Below are 23,743 nucleotides of genomic sequence, written 5' to 3'. Positions count from 1 at the left end.
CGTGATTAAACCAAGGCTTTTTAGCGTGAGGAGTAGAGAAAGAACGAGGAATGTATGCCTCCATTCCAGAGACAATCACCTCTGTGATGCGCTGAGCACACACAGAGGGGTCTCTACCCTGGAAGCAATAATCATTCCACGGGAAATCGGAAAAGTACATCCTCAGGTCGTCCCACCGAGCTGAAGCAAAATGCCAGAAGCATCGCCTCTTCGATGGGTCCAGAGGGTGTATTGGAGCGATAGGACAGGATGCAGAAATAAGATTGTGATCGGAGGAGCCCATCGGAGAGAACAGTTTGACAGAATAAGCAGAAGGGTTAGAAGTAAGGAAGAGGTCTAGAATGTTGGGCCGATCTCCAAGACGGTCGGGAATACGTGTAGGGTGCTGGACCAACTGCTCTAGGTCGTTGAGGATAGCAAAGTTGTAGGCTTGTTCACCAGGATGGTCAGTGAAAGAGGATGAAAGCCAAAGCTGGTGGTGAACATTGAAATCTCCTAGGATGGAGATTTCAGCGAAGGGAGAGTGGGTCAAGATGTGCTCCACTTTAGAATTCAAATAATCAAAGAATTTTACATAGTTGGTAGAGTTAGGTGAGAGATAAACAGCACAGATGTATTTAGTAATAGAATGACAGTGAAGTCTTAACCAGATGGTGGAAAATTCAGAAGAGTCAAGGTCGTGGGCACGAGAGCAAGTGATGTCGTTGCGCACGTAGGCGCAACATCCAGCTTTGGATTGAAATTTAGGATAGAGATAGTAGGAGGGAACAGAGTAGAGATTGCTGTCAGTAGCCTCAGAAACCTGTGTTTCGGTGAGGAAGAGAAGGTGAGGTTTAGAGGAGGAGAGATGATGTTCCACAGAATGAAAATTAGAACGAAGACCGCGAATGTTGCAGAAATTGAGAAACTACTACTACTACTACTTTTACTACTACTACTACTTTTACTACTACTTCTACTACGACTACTACTACTACTACTACTACTACTACTGCTGCTGCTACTACTACTACTACTACTACTACTACTACTACTACTACTGCTACTACTACTCCTGTTTGACTACCACTATGGATACTACTCTGTTGAATGCTATACAGTATACACGGTCCTATTTCTTTAAGTGCTAGTCGGGTGGACTCATATATACAAAACTAACACTGCTTTAGGATCCACGAAATCATCTCGTACAGGCAAACAAATGTTGACCAACGTTGAGAGTAAATTTAAGAATACCAGAATATAAAGTAAAATAATAAGTGTACGTATTGTAATGTATATTAAGTAAAGTGTTTAAAATCCCTAGTACAAACAACACCTGCATGGAACTAAACAAGAAACGGAAAGGAAAAATAAACGTTTGGACGGGAAAGAGGTATGAAAAAACGTTTAGCAGACAATGAAAGTTAGGAGTGAAAAACGTTGTGAAATAAACGTTTGGAAAGAAATGAAGAGGAGAAAAGTAGTTGAGAGAGAGAGAGAGAGAGAGAGAGAGAGAGAGAGAGAGAGAGAGAGAGAGAGAGAGAGAGAGAGAGAGAGAGAGAGAGGAGAGGAGAGGAAAGAAAACAAAAGAAAATCCCCCCAAAAAAGCCAAGAAAAGAAAGGAAAAGTGAAATAAAGGAAGAGAAGAAGAAAGAAGATGTAAAAAGAAGAAAATACAAGAAAGAGCGAAGGAAAAAATGGAAGAAAAGGGAAGAAAAGAGAAGAGGAGAGGAAAGAAGAGAAACAAAAGCCAAGAGAAAAGAAGAAAAGATGAAAAGGAAGATATGAAAAGAAAAGGAAGATATAAAAAGAAAAAGATGAGAAGAAAAGAAAAGACAGGAGAGGAAAAGAGAAGAAAAGAGCAAGGAAGAGAGCGAGCAAGGGCGGGCGTCGTGCTCCCCGGGCCGCGCGTGGTGGGCGGGTTACGGGATACAAGGTCAGGCTACACACACATACACGGGCATATACGGGGGTCCGGGGCGGGCGCGACCCTTACGTGGCCGGCGCCGCGCGGGGGTGTGTATGGACTAATGGACGCGGGCATAAAACAGCTTGCATCGCTTGTGCCGGGCAGGGTATGCTAATATTGATCCGCCTCGACTCGGGATATGAAAAAAGAGGAAAGGAAGAAGGCTGACGCGCACACACACACACACACACACACACACACACACACACACACACACACACACACACACACACACACTTATGCTTACACAGATGTACACACGCTTTACATCTTCTCATATACACAGACGCATATGGCTGTTTAAGAGCGTACACGGTTGTATGTCGCGTACACACACACACACACACCCACACACACACACACACACACGCTCACCCACATCGAGTGACTTTTAGTCTAGGTGTGTGTGTGTGTGTGTGTGTGTGTGTGTGTGTGTGTGTGTGTGTGTGTGTGTGTTCTCTCTCTCTCTCTCTCTCTCTCTCTCAGTACAAGTGGTAAAGAAGGTTCCTGTTGAGTTATTTGACGCTAATATTTCTCGTGTGTGTGTGTGTGTGTGTGTGTGTGTGTGTGTGTGTGTGTGTGTGTGTGTGTGTGAGTGGGGGGGAGGAGAGCGCTAATATTTCTCGTGTTTAAGTTGTGTGTTTGTGAGTGTGTGTGTGTGTGTGTGTGTGTGTGTGTGTGTGTGTGTGTGTGGCGAGGTGTCGACGGGGAGGAGAGATACGATCGCTTTCTTGTTGTCGTTGTTCCTGGCGGGGCAGATGATGGAGGAGGAGGAGGAGGAGGCAGAAGAAGAAAAGGAAGCAAGAAGAAGAAGAGGAGGAAGTCTCGGTCAAGGAATCTGAATATTGTTAAAAGAAATACGAAGCAACGCGTTTCTGTGCTGTATTTTATCTCACTTTTCTTGCTTTTTCACGGCGCGGAAAAAATAATCAAGTGATGTTATCTTCGAGGGCGTGGAGGTGGTGGTAGTGGGAGGGGATAAGGGGGAGGGTGGTGGGTGGTGGTGTGGGTGGTGGGTGGTGGTGATGATGGAAAAGGAGTGAGGAGGGGAGGTGGTTAGGTAAGGTCTGTTGTAGTGGTGATGGGTAAGGAAGGGAGGTGGAGATGGATAATAGTGGTGGTGGTGGTGGTTAGGGAGGGGTTTACATGGTCAGGTGGTGATGGTGGTGGTGGTGGGGCGGTGATCCAGTAAGGATAGGTCAACATCAATGGTGGTGGTGGTGGTGTTTTGGTGATACGATAGGAAGGGGTCAACATTGGGTGGTGATGGTGGTGGTGGTAGTGGTGGTGGTTGGTGTGATTATGGTAGGAAAACAAAAGAAAAGTATGAATACAACACTAACAAAACTCAAATACTCTCAGAAATAATTATATAAACGTTAATAGGTACAATTGTTATAACAAAATGAAAAGAAAGACCTAAAATTATCTAACGTTTCAGAATCACAAACGTTATTAAGTACAACAAATAATTCAACGAAAACTGAAAAGAACCTGAAATTATCAAACGTTTCAGAATCACCAACGTTGTAAATAAAAGTACAAAGGTTATAACAAAAAGGACCCAAAATTCAAAAGCAAATGCGTGTGAGATATTACAGGACCTCACGATGAGGAAAAAGGAAGAAATAAAACAGCTGATAATGGCGAGTCTTTTCTTTGGATAATGTTCGTTGTGGGTGGTGTGTGTGTGTGTGTGTGTGTGTGTGTGTGTGTGTGTGTGTGTGTGTGTGTGTGTGTGTGTGTGTGTGTGTGTAGATAAAACCTGAAATACGAACATGTCCTTTTAATGTTTCTTAGCAGGTTCCTAATGCTTCTTTATTTTTCAGTTTCAGTATTTTCAAGTCCCTTCACCACAGGCCTCATCAAAGGGTCAATGCAACGGAGATGAGCACTGAAGCCTCGGGCAGCAGCAGTGTTTGCAACCAACTTTACCTTAACTTTTCTACCCCTATATCAAGTACATATATATTTTTTATATATATATATAGATATATATATATATATATATATATATATATATATATATATATATATATATATATATATATATATATATATATATATATATATATATATATATATATATATATATATATATATATATATATATATATATATATATATATATATATATATATATATATATATATATATATATATATATATATATATATATATATATATATATATATATATATATATATATATATATATATATATATATATATATATATATATATATATATATATATATATATATATAAATTAACTTTCATTTTTAATCAACGACAAAACAAAGACCAAAAGGATAGTGTGAGTGTGAGTGTGTGTGTGTGTGTGTGTCTGTATGTGTGTGTGTGTGTGTGTGTGTGTGTGTGTGTGTGTGTGTGTGTGTGTGTGTGTGTGTGTGTGTGTGTGTGTGTGTGTGTGTGTGTGTGTGTGTGTGTGTGTGTGTGTGTGTGTGTGTGTGTGTGTGTGTGTGTGTGTGTGTGTGTGTGTGTGTGTGTTGATTGTTATCCAGTAAATTCCAATATCTCTTCAGTCATATATAACGTCATCTCCCTCACGCTTGTTCCGTAATGAATTACCCAGGTATTTTGTCCTTCCCTCTACTACTATTATTATTATTATTATTATTATTATTATTATTATTATTATTATTATTATTATTATTATTATTATTATTATTATCATTATCATTATCATTATCATTATCATCATTATCATTATCATTATTATTATTATCATTATCATTATTATCATCATCGTCATCGTCATCGTCATCATCATCATCATCATTATTATTATTATTATTATTATTATTATTATTATTATTATTATTATTATTATTATTATTATTATTATTTCACTCTGCTTCACCCTATAATCCTATATAATTTCATATGCTTCTATATACATTATTTTTTTCTCTTTCTTTATTTTATTTTTGTTTATTATTTTTAATTATGGTATTTTTTATTTTGCCGAGCTTCTATTATGTATGTATATTCTACCACTGTTATATTTCTAACTAATGTTCAGTATTCTGTATTTTGTATATTTTTTTGTTCCAAGATATATTTGCATTATTCCTATTTTTTTCTTATATATCTATTTTCTTCACTTTTGCCTGAAAAGCTTATGCTTATATAAAGGCTGGCCTCTAACAATACATACATCGACATATGTAACTGCACCTAATAGGCTATTAATAAATTGTTTCAAATGTTATACAGACGAACCTTCTCATAAGTGACGCCAGACAGCTTCTTGACGTGGCTGGGCATAGCAGTGTTCTAAAACTATACAACAGTAACAACAGCCTTGTATACACACGACTGTTATAGCGCGTCCCCCAAGAGGCTGCAACAACGGCTCCGAGTTACGATAAGAAGTTTTGAATTATTCGTCAGATTACTCGTAGAAACCAAACACTTGCATGTGTGTATGTATGGGGGAAGGGGAGGTTGTGTGTGTGTGTGTGTGTGTGTGTGTGTGTGTGTGTGTGTGTGTGTGTGTGTGTGTGTGCCTATAACTGTCTGCGTTTGTTGTTTGTGTATCGGATTGTGTGTCTGTGTATTTTTCGGTGTGTGCTTGTGTCTGCCTGTTTGTTTGTCTCACTCTGGGTCCCCGTGCGTGTTCACCATTCTGTTTGTGTTTGCGTGGTTGTCTTTCTCTCTGTCTGTACAGCTGCCTGTGTATGAATATGTGACTCAAAATATTTCCTCTTCTGATACCAACACGAACGCCATATTTCCGCAACGAACTCATAAAATCTATCTAAGCCAGTCCATTATCGATACCTTCACTAACGCCATCTGTGCATTAAAAACACAACTCTTCTGTCAAATACAGTGAGAACACTTTGACTTCTGTCAGGAATTTTTGGAATACAATTATACGAATACTTCCTAATACGGTTTTCCACTACTACTACTACTACTACTACTACTACTACTACTACTACGAGAATCAGCACTATCTTAATCAATCAATCAATCAATGGGGGCATACGCCAGGGGGTGCGTCGCCTCGCCCACCCTACGACGCCAAGCCTGGGGGTCCCTCCGGGCGAGTCTCCTGCAGGCCCCCTTCGCAACCCGAGTACCTCCCGGCAGGATCTATCGACTTGCTTAAGCCACGAACTCCGTGGGCGTCCCCGTGGCCTCCTCCACTCAGGATTGTCTCTCACAGAGACAACCCGATGAGCAGGATCAGCTTCCGGAAAACGTGCCCGTATAGCCGGAGTTGGCGTTGACGGACTATGCAGGTAATATATGTCGAATCAGCCTCACGGAGTAGTCGCCTGTTTGACACAAAGTCCTTCCAGCGATATCCCATGATTCTGCGTAGACACTTATTACTAAAGGCATCAATCCGCCGCTCCAAGTCCCCGTTTAGTGTCCATGTCTCACAACCATGGAGTAAGACAGGGAGCACACGGAAATTGAAGATCCGCGTCTTTGTCCACCTGCACAGGTATCGACAACGCCATATACTTGTGTTGAGCGAGTCCATAGCACCGTGGGCCAGACCAATCCGCCGTAAGACTTCCTGGCCAGACTCACCGTTGTTATGAACTACGCTACCAAGATACGTGAAACTTTCCGAGATTTCAACGTCCTCGCCACACGCATGAACAGACTGTACTGTGTCATCCAGCAAGCCTCCAAACACCTGTACCTTGGTCTTGGCCCAGGAGACCTGGAGTCTCAAGGGCTTCGCCGCCTCGTGCAGTGCCTCGAGAGCCATCACCAAGACCTCCAGCGACTCCGCCAGGATTACTGCATCATCAGCAAAAACAAGGTCAGTGACCCTGGTATTGCCAATGGATGCTCTGCAATGACTCTGGTCCACAACTCTGCCCAGTACCCAGTCCATACAAGTGTTGAAAAGCGCTGGGGCAAGGTCACAGCCCTGCCTCACTCCCGCATTCACGGGAAAGAGGCTGGACAAGACCCCCCCCCCCAACACACACACACACACTTCACAGCACTCTCTGTCCCAGAATACAGGCCAGTCAGCAAACCAATAGTCCTCGCAGGAATCCCACGGAGTCGCAGAAGATCCCAGAGTGCCTCACGATCGATGCACTGAATCAAACGCCTTCCTGAGATCGACACAGGCTGCAAGCATCCCCTGTCGAAACTCACCTCGGCGCTCCACCACTCGTAAACCTTCTATCAGTCGATCAATCTCATTCAATCATTCAGTCAGTCAGTCAACCAGTTTGTCTGCCAGGCAATCGGTCAGTCTGTCAGACAGTCAATCCATCATTCATTCAGTCAGTCAGTCAACCAGTTTGTCTGTCAGGCAATCGGTCAGTCTGTCAGACAGTCAATCCATCATTCATTCAGTCAGTCAGTCAACCAGTTTGTCTGTCAGGCAATCGGTCAGTCTGTCAGACAGTTAATCCATCATTCATTCAGTCAGTCAGTTAACCAGCTATATAGTCAGTCAGTATATCATGCGGTCAGGCAGTCGGTCAGTTAGTCAGTCAGTCAATTAGTCAACCAGTCAGTCAGTCAGTTAATCAAGCAGTCAGTGAGTCAGTCATTAGAGGAAACAAGAACAGTTTTGTGGTGAGGAAGGTGCTTGAAAAATAATCAGTGGAATGCAGCACTTATATTTACCGGGATGATGTCAGCAAGGAGAGTCAATTAACAGTTTAACTGGAGCACACGAGTTTAGCAACTAGACGAATACAAATGAATAATAGATAAACTTACACATCATAGATAGACAACTATAATATAAGGTAAGTACAATGTTCCAAGTACGACAATTTCGTATCGCTGGCGAGTCACACGAGCGTGAAGTTGCCAGCTCGTTACAGTCAGCCTGTTATATTTGCCGATCTCCCACCCAAAACCTGTCTCTGGCGCCCAATAACGAGACTCAGATATAGTTATCACTAAAACCGTTGATTCCTGATGTGTTTTGGCAATGGTTAAGCGTCGAAAACCGGTACATGCACGAGGGCGAGATGATGAAGGCAAGTTATCCCAGCATCGTTTCCAGATTGTCGTACTCGGAGCATTACTTTTACCAGCTTCTCCCGCATAAATATCACCAGGAAACATGAATAATAAACCATTTCAACAATAACTACAAATAAATATCGTTATTGTGACCCAGGAAACAGTTTTGGGGATGGAAATTGGGAAACATGAGAAACTGAGTACGACAATCTGGCAACGTTGTACAATAATCCCAGCCATCAGCTGTTCAGTGTTTGTTTACCTCGCGCGGGGAGAGAGGAAGGGCTGTGCTCCGTGCTTCCCCTTGTTATCCTCGTGCTCCCGGCCTTGTAGCGGTGCCGTGGCGGGGCGTGTAGGCGTTGACATGTAAGCCCCGGTCGTCTACCCTCCGTGCCCTATGGGGGTCCGTGGACGGGGCAGGTAGTTTGGGTTAACCCGTCCGCTGCGGTTGGCACGGGTTTGGATTTCACTGTTAGCCTTGTATCATATATATAGTTTCATGTCTTTCTCTGTCTCTGTGGTGGATAGTGGAGTGTTTCCCATGTGGTATTGGTGTGCTGGATATCCTCTCCCAAGGTGCAGGACTACATTTTCTTCATTGAATTGTAGCAGCCACTTTTTGTTCCACTCCTGTAGCTTGATGAGGTCTTCTGCTAGGAAATGCACATTCAAGGGGACAAATATACTTTTCCCATTTCATTTCAACAGAGTAAATTTTAATGTAAGTGGAGTTTTTCCATGTTGAGAATATGCTAACAGCTCCTCATTTTCATTTTCCATTTCCATCTTGCAGCACTCACGGTCAACGGCACTGCCCATAAAATCAGTCCACCCTGGCTGGGACCTAACAAATTACCTCCATTAAAACAGGGTCCCAGACAAGCAAGTTGGTCTGAAGGGTGAGTGTTTCCCTCAGTGTTGTGATTTACATCCTCTGTCCCCTTCAAATTGTCCCTCCTACCTCCTTATCCATCACTTACATTCTTAATTCCCAACAAACAGTATAAACCTAATATATGTGTTGTGCATTGAATTTAGGATAACTTACAGGTATAATACATTTGTATAATTTTGTTTTCGTGGTACAAAATATTCATGTTTGGAAGCCATGATAAAACCTACATAGTGATCATGATGGTGGAGTCACTGTGTTATCTGTAGTGTCTTGTGGTCCATTACAGCCGTGGCGCTGACTGACTACATCAGGGTGTGCTGCCAGCCAGCCGCACAGTGTGATGCTGTGCGGCTACACCATTGTCTGGGACCGAGGCGTGGCGGACATCTACTCCAAGATCGTGGACAGCAAGCAGTGCGGTTACATCATTGATAAGCTGGGTGTGTAAGATGATCATTTGTGACTAATTCTCCATTTTTGGCATAGTAGCATGTAGACCTGCAGTGTGATTCTCCACAAGACAGGGATTTTGAATTAGCCACTTCTACATTTGTGTTGAGCCAAGAGAAGGTAAAGATTTTGTTAGCCCGTCAAATGCGATTGGCACGGATTTGCTTTCACTGTTAGTCTGGTAACCTTTCTCTGCCTCTCTGGTGGACAGTGGAGTGTTTCCCATGTGGTATTGGTGTGCTGGATATCCCCTCCCAAGGTGCAGGACTTTACATTTTTCTTCACTGAATTTTAGTAGAAACATTTGATCCATTTCTATAGCTTGGTGAGGTCTTCTGGTAGGAAATCCACAGTCAATGGGCTAAATGATATCATAGTTAACCATTTATTGAGTCTGGAGTTAACATTACATTCACCCCCCCCAAAAAATGATGATGGAGTCCATAACAAATTTTCATTTAAGCAAAGTAAAGTGAAGGTAGAGATCTTGTTAAGTAGATCATAGTTAAACATTTATTGAGTCTGTTAACATTTCACACACACACACACACACACACACACACACACACACACACACACAAACACACACAGAAAAGTATTTACACACCATCATAAAGTTAGCTCTCCATATTGTGAAGACCCTGGACCAAGAGAGCAATTATTGAGGGAAAGGAGGTGGTATTCTGAGTTGCCATTTTCAGACTCATCATCGTTCAGGCTCATTCCTCTGTCTGCCCTGAACTCTCAGATATTTCCTGGGTGGTCATAATGTTAGTCAGGTTATTCATTAGTTATCCGTGGCCTGTTATCTGTCTTTCTACCTGTTGTTCTACCTGTTGTCTGTTAGTCTATCTTATTTGTTATCTGTTCTGCCCAGTTTAACCCCTTGACTGCGGATTTCCTAGCAGCAGACCTCGCCAAGCTACAGGAATGGAACAAAAAGTGTCCGTGGCTACAATTCAGTGAAGAAAAGTGTAGTCCTGCACCTTGGGAGGGGATATCCAGCACACCAATACCACATGGGAAACACTCCACTATCCACCACAGACAGAGGGAGAAAGACCTGGGACTATGTTACCAGGCTACCAGTGAAGGCAAAATCCGTGCCAATCGCAGCGGACGGGTTAAGGGTCGTGAAAAAATTGTTGTATTGTTACGATTAGGTCCATAACAAGTTATCCGTCTCCTCAGAACCCAACATGGAGTTTGTGATAAGCCTGCGAGCCTTCAACAACGTGGGTGACAGGCAACCGGTGTACCAGCAAGTCCGCACCCAGCCAGAGGAGGAGGAGGTGGTGGCACCCACGCTGGACCCGGCGGTGTGGGTGAAGGCCGTGGTGCTGACGCCCTTCACCGTGGTGCTGCAGTGGGCAGACACCATGCTGAGCCAGAACCAGGTGATTTATTTATTTATATTTTTATTATTATTATTTTTTTTTTTTCAAGGGAGGCAACTCAAGGTAAAAAGATTAAACAACAATTAAAAGGCCACTAGATGCCGTTCCAAACACAAGCATGAAGAATGGGAGGTCAAAAGAGGTCAGTTTTGGGTGGTGTTGCTGGGCTGCTTCAGGGAGGGCAGTCATCAGCTGGAAAATATATGTTTTATCTCATGTTCTTTGTGCACTGTGTCACAGACTTGCCACTTGCATCAACACAGCAGCGGAAAAGTTAGTCATTTGTCAAGGAACTTATTCACCACTTACACATTCTTGTTTCCCTGCACACACTCCCTTATTCACCTCATATCCACCTCTCCACATCCTTATTCGTAACTTGCATCCTTCTCCCTCCTACAAACAGCCCCTCATTCACCTCATATCTTCCTCTCTATATCCTTATCCATTACTTACTCATACTCTCGTCCCAGCAAACTCCCTTATTCACCTCACGTCCACCTCACACATCCTTATCCATAACTCATGCATCCTCTTTTTCCTGCAAACAGTCCCTTATACACCTCATATCCTCCCTCATACATCCTTATCCTTCACTTACACATCCTCTTCTTCCTGCAAGCACTCCCTCACACCCTTCCTATCCTCCTGTTATTCATGTCTCATTTCACAAGCCAGTCCATCCAGTGACCTTTCTCATGTTTTCCCTCCGTCCTTGTACCTGACTCCCTGTTAATACTGACCTTTGACTCCTGCAGTACAACAGCTGCACCACCTTCTCGTCCTCATCCTCCAGCCGCTACGTCAACGCCACGGATGTGACCTGCCTCATTGACAGCCTCAAGCCATCAACAGTGTGTGAGTTTGCTGTGAAGACCATCAGGGTGAGACCACAGTGCTGGAAGCCTTCGTTCTTCTTTCAGTAAATATTCACTCAGTCCTGCAACACTTCTCAAGGAAATCCTGCACAGCTGAATCCTTGCTGTGATGAGGCACAGAGAAATTATGACTCATAGGGTGAGCTATTATTAGTGTTTGAGATATTGATTTTTTCAATGACCTTTTGCAAATACTTAAAAATGAACCTTATATAATGGTATTAGAAACAGCACAGCAGGGTTGGCAATGATTTAATCAAATTGATTTAATCAAATGATTAAATCATTGATTTTATTTGTATTTTTTCTGAGTAAAAGTATTCCATAGGTTAAATGATGTGCTCCAAAGATGATAAAGTAAAACAACCTATTCATGTGCAATGATTCATTTATTCTCTTCAAAGTATAAAAAAAAGATTCCTACATTATTATATCCTCCTGCACTAATGTTGCCAACTTGACATGTTTTTTACTAGGTAAAAAATCAGCCTCCTCTAGTCTTTACTAACTTGGCTGGCAATGTATCATAATAGCAACCAAGGTTTGCAACCAAACCATAACAGAATAGAAGTAGATATTCTTCTGTATGGTAATAATATAATATTCTGTCATGAAAATGACAACTTCAGGCAACTCTATCTGTCCTAAACCTGCTCCTGTACCAACTACAAACAAGTACTGAACAAGTATGTATCTGGATCCTTGACTGTGCTCAGACTTACTAGCCTAAACTTAAATGTAAAGTAACCTATAGAAACTTATGAATCACTCACCAGGATATATATATATATATATATATATATATATATATATATATATATATATATATATATATATATATATATATATATATATATATATATATATATATATATATATATATATATATATATATATATATACTATATATATATATAAAATGCATGATGGGGGAACTTTGAAGTTTTGGTGTGCCAAAATCACACTTTTTCCCACACACTTGTCCCCATCAGGTTTAGTGTGAGTCCCCCTATAGCCTGGTGGCCTCCAACACCCTGCTGTTGGCCCGGCCGTCCTGGCCCTCCCTGGCCAGCTGTCCACCACCACCTTCACCCGGCAGCCGCTGCAGCGGAACAATGGGAGGATCACAGGTGAGCTGATGGGTTACCAGGATGGCATCTTCAAATTATATAAAAATAAAAAAGAGTCAGTGTGCCAAACCACAGTGATGTACTAGACTACATATATATATATATATATATATATATATATATATATATATATATATATATATATATATATATATATATATATATATATATATATATATATATAAAATGCATGATGGGGAACTTTGAAGTTTTGGTGTGCCAAAATCACACTTTTTCCCACACTTGTCCCCATCAGGTTTGGTGTGTGGCCCCCCCTCCTGGCCAGCCATCCGTCCACCACCTCACTGGCCAGCCATCCACCACCACCTTCACCCGGCAGCCATCCACCACCACCTTCACCCGGCAGCCGTCCACCACCACCTTCACCCGGCAGCCGCTGCAGCGGAACAATGGGAGGATCACAGGTGAGCTGATGGGTTACCAGGATGGCATCTTCAAATTATATAAAAATAAAAAAGAGTCAGTGTGCCAAACCACAGTGATGTACTAGACTACATAGTTAAGGGAACACACCTTCACTGACGTGGAAAAGACCTGGATATATAGTAATAAACAGTGACTTAGGTCATGGTGGTGGGCAGCGTGGGCCAGGCAGGAAGCAAGAACCATACATCTTGTCAGCCACTATAAATACAATTTGCCTGAGCCACTACCAGGCTGGGGTCATCCAAGAGGCCCCTCCAAAGAGCCTACTGGAGCTATGGGCAGCACTTAACCCAGTAGCTGCAGGGATCATGTTTCTGAAAGGCCACTCTAAGCACTGCCTTGGGCCGACCATCAGGACCCACCAGGAAGAAGCCTACCGGCGCAATAGGCCGCGACGTAAAAAAAAGAGAGAGAGAGAGAGAAAATCATCACTCAGGCAAACCTTTTTATAATATATATCAATGCATTTGTGATCAGTTTATGCATCATCTATTTTGGGGGCTTATATCATAGCAAAAATTAGGCCCGTCGCTGCTACACGGTAAAGCCACAAATTTTGCCTGTCACTGGTACACAGTTAAAAAAAGATTATTGAGAGAGTAATTTTGTTTGTTCCAGGCTACGTGATATTCCTCACCACGGACCAAACTGTCAGTGACTGGGTGACGGGGGAAGTGACGGGGGACTGGCTCACCCTCACCGTCCATGGACTGACGCCTTCAAGGAAGTATTTGCACAAGATGCACTCTCACAATGTCAAAGGTTTTGGTCCATTCTCCTCCGTGGAAAGCTTCACGACTTCCAGGTAAGGAAGTGTTAGTTTTAGGGAGCCGTCATTGCTGTGGTGCAGCAGTCACTGTTCTCCCAGTAATGCACATGTTGTGTCCCACCACACTGTCCCTCATCATGGAGCACTCCCTCCCTGAGGCTGACCTGAGGCCCATTACCTGCATGCTGTGTGTTATGGTGCATCAGTCACTGTTCTCCCAGTTATGCACATGTTGTGTCCCACCACACTGTCCCTCATCATGGAGCACTCCCTCCCTGAGGCTGACCTGAGGCCCATTACCTGCATGCTGTGTGTTATGGTGCAGCAGTCACTGTTCTCCCAGTTATGCACATGTTGTGTCCCACCATACTCTGTCCCTCATCATGGAGCACTCCCTCCCTGAGGCTGACTTGAGGCCCATTACCTGCATGCTCTGTGAATGCCACCTCTGGCTCTGTGGGCATGTGGGTAAACCCTGCTTACCAGGTTTATGTAAGAGACAATCCTTAGTAAAGAGTGTGCCCAGAAAGTTGGGTTAGAGCAGGTTGATGGATCCTGCTGGGAGGTACATGGTATGGGGAAGGTGCCTGCATGGGGACCTGCACAGAGGAACCCCCAAGAATGGTGTCATAGTTTGGGTGAGGCAGGCTGGCAGAGGCCCCCATTGATTGACTGATTGATTAAGCCAATGTTAAAAATATTATACATCTGCTCCTGTGTTCCAGCTGTTGACAAGAGCATCGGTGAGCCCCCAGGCTGGTGTGTGGAGCGAGAGGCCTGATTGTGCTGGTGATCGCTGGCGTGGCAGGAGCCATGACCAGCTGGGGGCCTTCTTGGCCACCACACTGTACTGCCGCGGGTCAAGGTGGAGCCCAGGCCAAGCATTGTGTAAGGTGGCAGGACTGTTTCTTGTTGGTGTGTTTCATCCCATGACTCATTTCAGCAATCCTTTACACTGACTGCAGGAACTTTTTATTCACTTTGTAATATGGAGAACAAGGCTGCAGGGCATAGTCCACAAAGACTTGAGTTTGCCAAGATTAGAGGAAGAAAAAGAAAGGTAAACTTGTTCATAGGAAATGTTCAAGATGGACTTTCATTTTGTGCTATACATAGTTGCAGGGTAACAAGTGACCTCTGTTTGTGATATCTGTGTCTCTTGGTGGAGCAGCTAACACGTGTTTCTAACTTGTGATTGCTTGCAGTGTGCTGGCTGGGAGCTATTTCTTTAAATGAATTCAAATATGCTTTGTTGAACTCAAACCTCATACCTTTAACATCCATCCTGTTTTGAAGATTGCATGTGCCCTTCCATCTCCCTCTGGGCAGCCCTGCGAGGTACAGCAGCAGCACTCAGTAGTATTTAGCAGCTAGTAAGATGCATCACTTCCTTGCAGTGTTTGCGGCAGCTGCAGTGAGAGCAACAAGCCTGGCGTCCAGCCTCCAGACCTGTGGATCCATCACGGCCACTTGGAGCTGAAGAACTTTGACAAGGGTGAGCGCAGCAACTCCCCCAACCACGCCTCCATCATCCAGCACACAGGTGGGTGTCTTTGTCAGTCATTGAACAGTGTGCAGCTCATGGGAGTCCTGTCATTTGTGTGGTATTTTTTGTAATATTTGGTTGCTGGTGTTTTGTTGCCAGTCACTGCTGCGTTGTAGTGTGCCAGTGACGCCACACACAACCTTACACAACCCACGGACACACCAGTATGAGAGTCATCACACATTACAGAGTTTCCATCTATCTCTATCCAGACACTCCCTCCTTGCCTGCTCAAAGTTTCTCAAAGATCTTTCCCCCTCCCCCTAACGTACTCTTGCACCCTATCCTCCATTTCACTGGAGGTCGTCCTCTAGCATTCCCTCCTCTATCTCACTCACATACACCCTTCTGGTCATCTTACTCTCCTTCATTCGCTCCATGTGGCCAAACCACTTTAAAGTCTGTCGCTTCACTTCTTCCACCACTCCACGCTTCTTCCCTTCACCCCCGTGACACATTCCAAAACTCTCGTACACACTTTCATTACTCATTCCATCCATTCTACTCACACCACAAGCACTTCTCAAATAACTCATTTCCAATGCCTGCACTCTAGACCTTTGACTTTCATTCCAGGCCCACGTTTCACTTGCATATGTGAGGGTTGGTACTATTATTGTATTTCTCAAATCCCTCTTTACCTCCATGCTCACACTTCTGCCATTCATGATTTGTCTCAAAGACCCTACCACCCTTCTTCCTGGCAATGCCCTGTCTCTTGTCACTCTCTCTGCACCACCATGCTTACACATAACTGATCCAAGAGCCATGGTCACTCTTCTCAAATGCTCTGAAACCCAGTTCCAGGTTGACCCTGGGCTCATAGAGTCTATACTGTTCTGCACTGTGTCTCAGTGACATGGTGGTGTCCAAATGAAAATCCTGTAGAATATTTCTCAAATATCCAGGTTTACCAAATCGCATTGCTTGATAAGTCAAGACAAATATTTTGTAGACTATTCGTGCCTTGATGGGCAGCCAATGCAAGTCTGTAAGTGCAGGTGTTATTCTCTCACGGGGGGGCAGACCCTTTGTTAGCCTTGCAGCTCTGTTCATAACAAGTTGTAGTTTCTTCAGCAGGTATTTAGGAAGGCCATAATAAAGTGAGTTACAATAATCCAGCTTTCTATTTACATGATTATATATAAGCATCTTCATAGTCTTATCATCCAGGTATTTCTTGACAAATGCAATATTTCTGAAATGGTAGCGTGCAGTTCTCACCGCTTGATTGATTTGTTCTTTGAATGATAGAGTGCAGTCAAGTATCACACCTAAATCTTTGACTGACTTGTTTACAGTCATAGTGTCATCTTTTATCCGAAGAGTGGAAACATCTAGCCTCCTGACATCCTTGTTCTTCCCCACAATCAAACATTCAGTTTTATCCTCATTCAGCTTCAGTTGCTTAGAATTCATTCATTTCCCGACATCATCCATAATTCTGCTCAGCTTATCTTCAGTGTTTTCCACGTCACTCAGCGACAAATAGAACTGTGTATCATCAGCATACAGTTTAAAGTCAACTTCATGCCTTCTTAGTAAAATGTGAAAGACCGATAGTATAAACACAGAATAAAATTGGACCCAGTACATTTCCCTGGGGGACTCCTCTTTGCAAAAGTTTATGAATGGAGAACGATTTACCTATTTGCACACAGTAAGTTCTGTTCTCAAGGTAACTCCTCAGATAATCCAGCGCGCCACCCTCAAATCCAATATTCTTACAATCCTGAAGCAATAGACTGTGCTCCACCGTGTCAAACGCAGCACTCAAGTCTAACAAAATCAGAACACCACACTTCCCTTCATCCATACGCACAAGCAAGTTGTTTACCACCAAATAGAGAGTAGTTTCAGTTGAGTAAAGCCTCTTGTAAGCAGATTCATTATCCGGTAAAGCCTGCACCACTAGCAAATGCTCCATTAGCTGATTTAAGATCACATTTTCAAGTATCTTAGATAGAAACGTCAAGTTGGATACTGGTCTAAAGGAACTAAACACTGTGGGTCCAGTTTACCTTTAACGATAGGTTTCACGATCGCCGCTTTCTCACTCTCAGGGAAAGTCTTGTCTTCGATACTAGTGTTAACCATCACAGTCATAATATTTAAGAAATCACTAAAGTTTTCACTCTTAATGATGTCACTTATCGGCAAGGGATCGTCATCACAGTACGTCAGTTTCACCTGTGTATGATAGTTTTCACCACAGCCACATCCACTTGTTGAAAGCTTAACTTTATTTCAGGGACTGGAGTTTCCACAGCGGATCCATGGTAACTGCGGTCGCCTCTAAAGTTCATGATAACTCTCTCAATTTTCTTCGGTCAAAAAAATCTAAAAACTTATTTGCCAGCACTTCATCCGAGAAACCATCCGGAAGCTTGTTAACCTTTCTGTTTCCATTCAAACTGTCAAGCACCTTATATAATTTATTGATGTCAGGCCCTGCCTCCACAACCTTATTCCGATAGTATTCTTTTTCCGTTTTATCACAAGCCGATTTTCTTTGTTTCTCGCCTCCTGGTATGCTCTTCTTGCCTCATCTGTTTTTTGCATAAGCCACAGTCTTTCTTTTTTCTTCTTCTCTCTTTTTGCCCACAGTATTTCCACATTAAACCAAGGTGCATGATCTCTCAACACTATCTCCTTTTCACTCAGAGGACAGAGGCTGTTATACTCATCTTTAGCTAAACCATTATATAGCTTAACCAGGCAGGTAGCACAATTTCCACGTAACACCGAGCCATGTTCACAGATTTCACGACAATTAATAGTAATTTCCTGTATTACAGAGTTAATCAGTATTTCTGGTTGAAAATTCTTTCGCAATCTGAACGTAATCTTTTTTCTCTGCACTGCTTCCCTCACGTATGAAATTTCAAAGGTTACCAATTTATGCACCGGGGACATACAACATATTTCATCAACACCCCCCCCCTTGCACTAGATCACCGTCTATATCGCTGAAAACCAAGTCTAGCACATGACCCCCTAAAGAAGTCATCTCGTTCACTTTATTAATCAGGTTGAAACTGTCCATCATCTCAATGAAGGCCATGGCAGAAGAATTTTCAGGATCATCAATCCATAGATTAAAGTCACCACAGATGAACACATTTGCACTCACCATATCCACAGACTCCAAAAATGTGCGAAATTCATCAATAAAGACCTCCGCTCTTGTATCTGGAGGTCGATACACCACAATAAAGGTGCATTTCCTTCTATCAATTTCACAGATGACTTGCACTAATTCAAAGGTATCCCACCTTTCTGATGCTTTTCTCATGTCCCTCGGGACATGTATAAAGGTATGAGTACATGCGGAATGTACAATTGGAGTAGGCCTAGATCTGTACGTATGTCAAAACTGCCAGTCTGATTAGGCATTACAGTATTGCTTTAAATAGAATTTGTTTAAGTTTTTGAAAGGCATCCATAAGTGAACACTGTTGAGTATGAGACTATAAGGAAGTTGGTGTTTTTAACTGTTTCAGATATCAATATTCAACAGAAAGGACATATTTTATCAAATTAATTGAATATTTAGTTCCATATATTTTTCATGAAAGTAGATGTTCCTTTTGTTACAAAAATTCAGAAGAAAGGGAAGCTGTCTAATATTACAAGTCTAAAAGAAGGGGATACCTTTTAGAAAGTTAATTAATTGTTTAGTTTTACATTCTGTTCATCAGGAGACACAAATATGATTGTGTTCCTATATTTCACATCAAGAGAGATTTATAGGGTATAGTTTTCAAAAAGGGAATACATATCATATTTTTATAATGTGAAAAAACTATTTTCCTTATGTTTCTGTGAGTTTTATTATTGTAAGCCAGAGTGGGGTAAAAGGCCTACCCAGTGGGCATTTTACCCCACATGCGGGTAAGAAGCCCCCTTATTATTTTTTAAAAATTGTCATTATAGAAAGGTGTAAATCATAATGACTGGATATGATATATACCATAGATAGGCCTTAGCCTAAGCTTTCAACAGACTTTTTTTTTAAATTCTATTGCAAAAAATGTGGCTACAACAGGCAATCTCTCTTAAGGGGGGCAACTTACCCCACCTTACCCTATTACGAATTTGGGAAGAGTATTAAAAGGCAAGCATTTTGCACATCAATCAGTCTTTTCCAATTTGCAGGAGTCGCGTCACATCACAATGGGACCGAAAAAGGACGAGAAGGGACAAGACAAGAAGAAAAGGTCTTCTGTTGCCGCTGCTGCCTCTCCTGATGATGATGAGCAACAAGAAGACACTCAAGAACAACCTGCCAAGAAAGTGAAGGGACGATCCAAGAAGAGGTCATTGTCTGCTACCGGGGAGACACCCCCTCTTCCAGCCCTCTTGCGTCACCAATCCACTTGGACACAGAGCCCCAACCTGGTCATGATGATGCTGGGGTGTGTCTTTTGCTCAAAATCGGGAGCAAATTCTTGGAGGAGATTTGAAACTCGTAGTAGATCTGGAGTTATCGGTGTAGTTCATCGTACATTGTAGTACTTCGTACTTACAAATCGGGACAGTTGGTGTGGTTCGTGATACTTCGTAGTACTTCGGATTCAAAACTCGGCGTTCTTCGGGAGAAAATCAGGGTGAAATCATAGTACATCGTAGCACTTCGGGAAATAATTCGGTGTACTTCGGGGAATATGCCCTCGAGGTCGACCGAACGCCTCGAGATGAAAAGATAAAGAAATTTTCGTAGTGATTCGGGGAAAACGCTGTCTCCCGAGGTACTACGATTTTTTTGTGATTCGGCGTCTGTGAGACTGGGGGGTAAGTGTGTTCTCTCAGAGTTTCCGATAGTTTGGTCGCTGCTCTCTGTATTCTTTCCAACTTTCTAATTTCTTTCTTCAATGTAGGTGACCACACTAACGCTGCATATTCCAGTCTTGGACGTATCATCGATGTTATTAGTTTCTTCACCATTTCTTCGTCTAGATATGTAAATACTGCTTTTATGTTTCTAAGAAGATTGTATGTTTCCCCAGTTATCCAATTTATATGCTTTCCAAAGGATAACTTGTCTGTTATTGTCACTCCCAGATCCTTTTTCTTCTGTTTTTTTATGATTCTTTCATTACTCAGAGAGTAGTTCCCCGATATTCGTCTGCTGCTCTTACCAAACTCCATCACACTACACTTCTCTGTATTGAATGTCATTTCCCATTTGCGTGACCATTCGCTTATTCTATCGAAATCCTGACTCAAGGCTACACAGTCTTCTTCATTAGCCACCCTCCTCATTAGTTTAGCATCATCAGCAAACATATTCATATAGCTTGTCACCCCTTCTGTCATGTCAATTATATATATTGCAAACATAATCGGAGCCAGCACCGATCCTTGGGGGACTCCACTGGTCACTTCCGCCCAGCTTGATTTATTGCTCTTGATTACTGTTCTCATTTCTCTCTTCGTTAAAAAGTCTATAATCCAACCCTTATATTTTGCATCATCCTGTAGGTTTCTCCAAATAACTTGTTTATGTGCTTTTCTGGGGATGGTGTGTCTTGCATCGTTACTCCCAAATCTTTTTTCTTCATGTACTAACTTTAAATTTTCTTCTCCCGTCCTGTATGTCTTCCTTGGTCTTTTTATACTTTTCCCCATTTCCATAACATGGCATTTGTTTGCATTAAACTCCATCTCCCATAATTGGCTCCATCTATACACTCTGTCCAGGTCTTTTTGCAGTTCTTCACAGTCTTCCTCCGTCTTCACTTTCCTTATTAATTTTGCATCGTCTGCAAAAAGGCTCATATAACTTTGTATACCCTTTGGCATATCATTTATATATATTATGAACATTATTGGTGTTTGTGTGTCATTTCAGGTAAAATATAAGTATCAAGTATATAAAAGAAACTAGTCCTGTTAGGTTTGTGTGGGTCATGTCACGTGTTTGTGGAGGTCATCTTAGGTCCCAAGGGTGAGGTGTGTGTGTCTGTCTGTCTGCAGTGTTTGTTCCAGAGACTCAAGGGAAGTGCCGTCAGCCTGGAAGGGGTTTTGGGGCCCCTAATCAGAGTGCCTTAAAGTGTGTGTGTGTGTGTGTGTGTGTGTGTGTGTGTGTGTGTGTGTGTGTGTGTGTGTGTGTGTGTGTGTGTGTGTGTGTAATTCACCACGGCCTGATCATGAGTTGGACTGGCTTTCGCCAGCAGGTACCCTCACGACGTGAGCAAGTGCTCATTATTGTCGATCTCTGGGTACTGCCAAGATCTCACACACCACACAACCCATCCCCCTTGCTCAAGGGGGGACAGTAACCACTCCTAGTCAACGGAAAGAATCTGGCCTGAGCGGGGCTCGAACCGCCGCCTGTTTGGCTGTGAAGACTTGCAGTGCAGCGCTCTACCGATTGAGCTACCGGAGCGGTGTGTGTGTGTGTGTGTGTGTGTGTGTGTGTGTGTGTGTGTGTGTGTGTGTGTGTCCACCTAGTTGTATTTACCTAGTTGTGACATACGGGAAAGGAGCTCGCGCTGTCCCGTCTCCATATCCGCTCCTATCCAACTTTTCCTAAAATCATAATGTTTCTTGCACAAACCCCCTCCTCCTCCAGTCCATTCCACAGCTCAATGCTTCTGTTTAGGAAGCTAAACTTTTTCACATCTCGCCTACACGTGGTCGCCCTCAACTTCTTTCCATGTCCTCTCGTTTCTCTCTCACTCCACACACACAGGTCCTCTCTGTCCAGATTCTCCACCCAGCTCGCCACCCTGTACACCGCTATCAGGTCTCCTCTTTCTCTTCTTCTCTCCAGGGTTGTGAGCCCCATGCTATTGAGTCTCTCCTCGTAAGTCCGATCCTTAAGTTCCGGTACTATCTCTGATCTCCATCCAAGGGCACAATGCATTCAAGCTAGAAATCGAGCAAATAGGGTACTGGGATTTATTTCAAGGAGCGTAAGCAACAGAAGCGCCGAAGTCTTCCTCAAACTATATTTAGCATTAGTTAGACCTCAGCTTGACTATGCGGTTCAGTTCTGGTCACCCTACTATAGAATGGATATCAAAATGTTAGAATCGGTGCAGAGGAGGATGACTAAGATGATTCAGGGGTTGAGAAACTTGCCATACGAGGAAAGACTCAAACAGTTAAACTTGTATTCTCTAGAAAGGCGAAGGGTGCGTGGAGACATGATCGAGGTTTATAAATGGATGAAGGGCTTTAATAAGGGAGACATTCATAAGTTTTTGTGGGTAAGAAAATTGGGTAGGACACGAAGTAATGGGTTTAAACTGGATAAATTCAGATTCAACAGGGACATAGGCAAAAATTGGTTTACTAACAGGGTGGTGGATGAGTGGAATAGGCTTAGCAGTCATGTTATAAGTGCCAATACAATTGTCACATTCAAAAATAGATTGGATAAATTCATGGACAGTGATTATTAGGTGGGGTTAGATACACGGGAGCTACACAGGAGCTTAGGTTCAGAGGAGCTGCCTCGTACAGGCCTACCGGCCTCTTGCAGACTCCAATGTTCTTATGTTATCTTAGTTGCCATTCTCTGTACTCTTTCCAGCTTTCTTATATTCTTTTTTTCTTGAGGAGACCAGACCACTGCTGCATACTCCAGCCTTGGCCTTATCATTGTAACTATTATTTTCTTCATCATCTCTTCGTCCAAATACACAAATGCCGTCCTTATGTTCTTCAGCAAATTCATAGTTTGTCCCGTTATCCTGTTGATGTGTTTGTCCGGTGACATGTTCTCTGAGACAGTCACTCCCAAATCTTTTTCTTCCATTCCTCTGCATATTATCTCACCTCCCATCTTATAATCATATTCACATCTTCTACCACTCCTACCAGACTCTATTTTTTTACATTTCCCAAGGTTGAATTCCATCTGCCATGTACCACTCCACTCCCATATTTTGTCCAGGTTCCTCTGCAATGCCTCACAGTCTTTCACGTCATTGACTCGTCTCAATAGCTTTGCATAATTTGCAAACACTCACATAGCTGGTCACTCCTTCCACCATATCATGTATATAAACAGCAAACATTATTGGTGCCAGCACCAAACTTTGTGACCCCACTCCTCACTGGGCACCAGTTGGAAACCTTGTCCTTGATTATTGTCCTCATTTCCCTGTTAGTTAGGAAGTCCTCCAGCCACTTAATCAGTCCATCACCCACTCCACCCCTATTTTTAATTTTCCAAATTAGTCTTCTGTGCGGTACTTTGTCAAATGTCTTTTTCAAATCCAGGTACACTCCATCCCCCCAGCCTTCTCTCTCTTGCATTAAATCTGTCACCCTTGAGTAGTAA

This window comes from Eriocheir sinensis, unplaced genomic scaffold, assembly GCF_024679095.1.
Source record: "Eriocheir sinensis breed Jianghai 21 unplaced genomic scaffold, ASM2467909v1 Scaffold351, whole genome shotgun sequence".
Classification (NCBI taxonomy): Eukaryota; Metazoa; Arthropoda; class Malacostraca; order Decapoda; family Varunidae; genus Eriocheir; species Eriocheir sinensis.
Note: the sequence above shows the minus strand (reverse complement) of the source record.